The sequence below is a fragment of the Perca fluviatilis genome, chromosome 18 (genome assembly GCF_010015445.1).
Source record: "Perca fluviatilis chromosome 18, GENO_Pfluv_1.0, whole genome shotgun sequence".
NCBI lineage: Eukaryota > Metazoa > Chordata > Actinopteri > Perciformes > Percidae > Perca > Perca fluviatilis.
The window spans coordinates 35,147,630-35,152,629 of NC_053129.1; positions in this window are offsets into that span (position 1 = coordinate 35,147,630).

Here is a 5,000-nt window from a genome sequence, read left to right on the forward strand (position 1 = left end):
TTTAACATGCGCAAGTTTTGGTTTCCGTAGCGACCAGGCGCTTGCTGTGTCGCAGCCGTGGAGCCCAGTAAGCGGCGCTCTAGCGGGGCTTTACTTCACGTTGAAAAAAGCCCCCGTCACACTGCAACCCAGCTCCTGAATCAAAATTAAACGTTCCTCTTATTTGTGAACTATTGCTGCGTTCCAGGACAGCCCGTAACTTTTAGTTTTCACGACCTTCTACCGGTGAAAGCGCCCTGGAACGCCAGTCAAACCCGTAACTTACTACTTGTGAACTGGTACCAGGTGGTTGTAAGTAAGTAAGTAAGTAAACTTTATTTATATAGCACCTTTCACAGACAAAAGGGGTCACAAAGTGCTTTACAGTAAAACAAAAACCAAGCAAAGACAACACATACAAAGCTATATGGCTAATGAAATGCTTGTCTAAAAAGATGAGTCTTCAGATGTTCGTTGTTCTCCCAGTTACAGTTTTTGACGTCACACACACACATAAACAACAATGGCGCCCCCTGTCAGTACCCGGTGTGACGTAGGCGCAGATGATAACGCTGCGTTCATGCCATTCAGTCTAAAATAACGTTAAGTCAACCTTAATGGGAGAAGCAGCTACAGCTACATTAAGACTTTACAGTAATAACAATAAAGACAAGTATTTAGTGATTGTATTTTAAATGAGCTCAAGTAAAGTAGAGCTGACCTAACAGCTGTTATATATGCTAACGTTTATTTTCAAGTTTTATTTTGAGGGTCTTTTAAAGTTATTACATGCTGTCTCAGCTAGCGGTTAGCCCAATTAGCTGTTAGCTAAACTAATGTTAGCTTAACTGTGGAGGCTAACTGCAGACCGCTGCAATCAGCTAGCGGTTAGCCAAATTAACCGTTGGCTAAACTAACGTTAGCTTCCCGGTGGAGGCTAACGGCAGACCGCTATAATCACCTAGCCGTCCGCCGAATTAACCGTTAGCTAAACTAACGTTAGCTTCCCGGTGGAGGCTAACGGCAGACCGCTATAATCACCTAGCCGTCCGCCGAATTAACCGTTAGCTAAACTAACGTTAGCTTCCCGGTGGAGGCTAACGGCAGACTGCTATAATCACCTAGCGGTCTGCCGAATTAGCTGTTAGCTAACTAACGTTAGCTGGAGGCTAGCGTGTGAACATCTTGGCATGCGCAGAACGGATCGTGCAGGTGGAAGCGGTGCCGTTATTCCGTTATTTATATACTGTCTATGGTTATTCCAAGGTGGTGGTGGCATGAACGCAGCATTATCATCTGCGCCTACGTCATGGCGTACGTGTCATCTTGCACATGCGCAGAACGGATCGTGCCGGTGGAACGGATCGGGTACTGACAGCCCCCGTTGATGCTGTACAGACGCTGTTTATTAACGGTGATAAGTAGAAATAAATAGACATGAATAGTAAAGTAACCTAGATAGCTAACGTCAACGGTAGGTAGCGGCTAGCTAGAAGGGTTCGTGGTGACTTATTTGCCTGGAACGCTACCAGGTCGTGAGTCGTGACTTGAAGTCGTAACTTGCGCTTTAAAAACTGTGTCTGGGACCAGGGCTGGGCATCGAGAGCCGATTCCTAATCGGAATCATTTCTGTATCGGAATCGTTTTGGAATCGTTTGGAGGATTTGGTTTCAATTGCGATCATCACTTTCCAATTTAACGTGCGCAAGTTTGGGTTTCCGTAGCGACCAGGCGCTTGTTGTGTTGCAGCCGTGGAGCGCAGTAAGCGGCGCTCTAGCGGGGCTTTATTTCACGTTGAAAAAGCTGTAAAAGTGCAACCCACCTTTTGAATCAAAATAAAACTTTCCTCTTATTTGTGAAAGTAGGCATGTGACCCGTTTCAGCTCCACCCCTCAAAGAATCGGAATCAGAATCGATGAGAACCGGAATCAGAAGGAAGAATCGGAATCAGAATCGTTAAAATCCAAACGATGCCCAACCATAGATATAGAACAATAGATATGACATGTAATTCTGACCTCCCATTCAAGGATGGAAGCACTTGGCGGCCATCTTACCAGGGTTAAGTTTTAGAATTGCTTCCATTGGAACCAATGGGGAGAGAGGCTCATGTTGTCTTTATTATCCTTATATTTTTCTACCAATACATCAATAGTGGTTTTAATTCAAAGTAATGACTGTAAGACAACTGTGCCTTTCTAGAAAGAAACAAAAAATAGAGATTTAGGTGGGGTTTTGATTGATATAGCTCCTAACTAAAACACTGTTTGCTGTTCATAAATGCTGTTAAGAGCTAGCTAGCAATCACCACTAACTGACATTTCAGCCGGTCTGTTAACAGTTGCTAGGTAACGTAACTAGCTAGCTACCTAGTTCACCAACTTTTCTGTATTTATAGTTAAAAAAAAAGAAGAGAAAAATACTCCATCTACTCCTACTGACATGTGGGAAGTGATGGCAGCCTCCTGGGTCTCTGTGGTCCTCCTGGTAAAGTAGTTAGGTGCTGCACAGCTGATAACCATACTTGCTGCCATAGGCGACAATAGTAAACAGTACCTTAGTAAGATGGCCGACAGTTATGCCATAAGTTATGATGTCATGTCATATCTATTGTTCTATATCTATGTGCGCAACCCTATCTGGAATGCAGCATAAGCATGTGACCCGTTTCAACTCCACCACTCAAAGAATCGGAATCAGAAGGAAGAATCAGAATCAGAAGGAAGAATCAGAATCAGAAGGAAGAATCAGAATCAGAAGGAAGAATCAGAATCAGAAGGAAGAATCAGAATCAGAAGGAAGAATCAGAATCAGAAGGAAGAATCAGAATCGGAATCAGAAGGAAGAATCAGAATCAGAAGGAAGAATCAGAATCAGAAGGAAGAATCAGAATCAGAATCAGAAGGAAGAATCAGAATCAGAAGGAAGAATCAGAATCGGAATCAGAAGGAAGAATCAGAATCAGAAGGAAGAATCAGAATCAGAAGGAAGAATCAGAATCAGAAGGAAGAATCAGAATCAGAAGGAAGAATCAGAATCAGAAGGAAGAATCGGAATCAGAATTGTTAATATCCAAACGATGCCCATCTCTTCAGATTAATCAAGCTGACTCCACCAGATGGATCGCTTCCCATTAGCTCGGCACATCCATCTGGGGACCAGTAATGGGCGATAGAGACGACGTGCAATATAAACGATACGAAATTGGCCAACGATTGTGCAATAAAATTAAAATCTCTGTCGCGATAATGCATGTTGGCGACGCAAATCTACTGGCGAAGATTTACCCCGATACTTTAAGCTTTTTCTTTGTTAAAGTCTCTGCAACTAGTGTACTTGAATTTTATTTATCTGCAACAGTATGTTGTATAATTACAGTTTTGCACAATAAATGTTCTTAAAACTACATACTATGTTTATTTCTCTTTAAAAAAATACATTTAGCAGTGTGGTTTTCCTCAGGGTCTATGTATATATCGTGATATATATTTAGGGATATATATATATATATCGTTATCGCAAAAGGCTGCAATGTATATCGCAATATGGATTTTAGGCCATAACGCCCATCCCATCTGGGAACTTTCCGTTGGAGAACTTTTGGGAAGGGGAGCGAAAATCCTGGTTATCTGATTGGATAAACCATCTGTCTATCACCTCCTATATGTTGTCATAGACAGGGCCAAATCAACCAATCAGATCAAACTCTTACCGAAACCAGTCGGGAGAAGAGCAGAAACATCTTCTCCTCCGAGAAAAGCCTCCAGTGCCGATTTTTTTTTTGCTCTTCTTTCACTGAAGGAATACTTTCTAATTCAGATAAAAGTTGCTGCGATAGCTACGCTCATCTCCTCCGTGGAAGCCGCCACCTTGGTTAGACCGAACAGTCGCTTCTCGTTGGCGTCGCACCTAAACCCGCCTCATAACTCAACGCTGATTGGTCGGTCGTTTGGCGAACGGCTCCAAATGTTCTCTAATCTCAAGTAGAGGTGTGAATCTTCACTGATGTCCCGATTCGATTATGATTGTCATGTGTTTGAGTCGATATCTCGATGCATCACGATGCGTCTAATCCATGTTTCTATTAAAGCCATGTAGGATATTTAATTCAGAGCTTTTCAAGCTTCAAAAACCAAACATTCTGCAGAGCTCTAATACTAAATAAACTGGATACATAAAACTATACAGCACTGAGCACATGGCTCTTCCTGAATGTGTTAACATACCAGAATATGTAAACAGAAATGTTGTTAGGCCTACATTACATTATAGACAGAAATAATCGATTAGGAGCCGGCCGATTATCGATGCAGCATCGTCCATGATTCCATGCATCGATTATTTGATTTATTGAAATCAAGATGCCAGACTGATCTGAGAGCTCGCCAGATCAGGACCGTCTCACCAGGCTACAATGTCTGCTGCTGTCAGTTAGGGGTGGTGGGGGGGGGGAATCGATACAGCATAGTATCGCGTTATTTTCTGTGAGAATACTGTATCGATACACAGACGCCAAGTATGGATCTATTATTATATATACAGTACAGGCCAAAAGTTTGGACACACCTTCTCATTCAATGCGTTTCCTTTTTATTTTCATGACTATTTCCATTGTAGATTCTCACTGAAGGCATCAAAACTATGAATGAACACATATGGAATTATGTACTTAACAAAAAAGTGTGAAATAACTGAAAACATATCTTATATTTTAGATTCCTCAAAGTAGCCACCCTTTGCTTTTTTTGATAACTCTGCAAACCCTTGGTGTTGTCTCAATGAGCTTCATGAGGTAGTCACCTGAAATGGTTTTACCTTCACAGGTGTGCTTTGTCAGGGTTCATTAGTGGAAGTTTTTCCCTTATTAATAATAAGTGGCAAAAAAGTGACAAATGTTGGCAAAGGTGACAAAAACGTCATAAAAAGTGACAAAAACGTCGTAAAAAGTGGCATAAATGTCGGAAAAAGTGACGAAAATGTCAAGTTATATAAATGATGGGAAAGGTGACAAAAACGTCGTA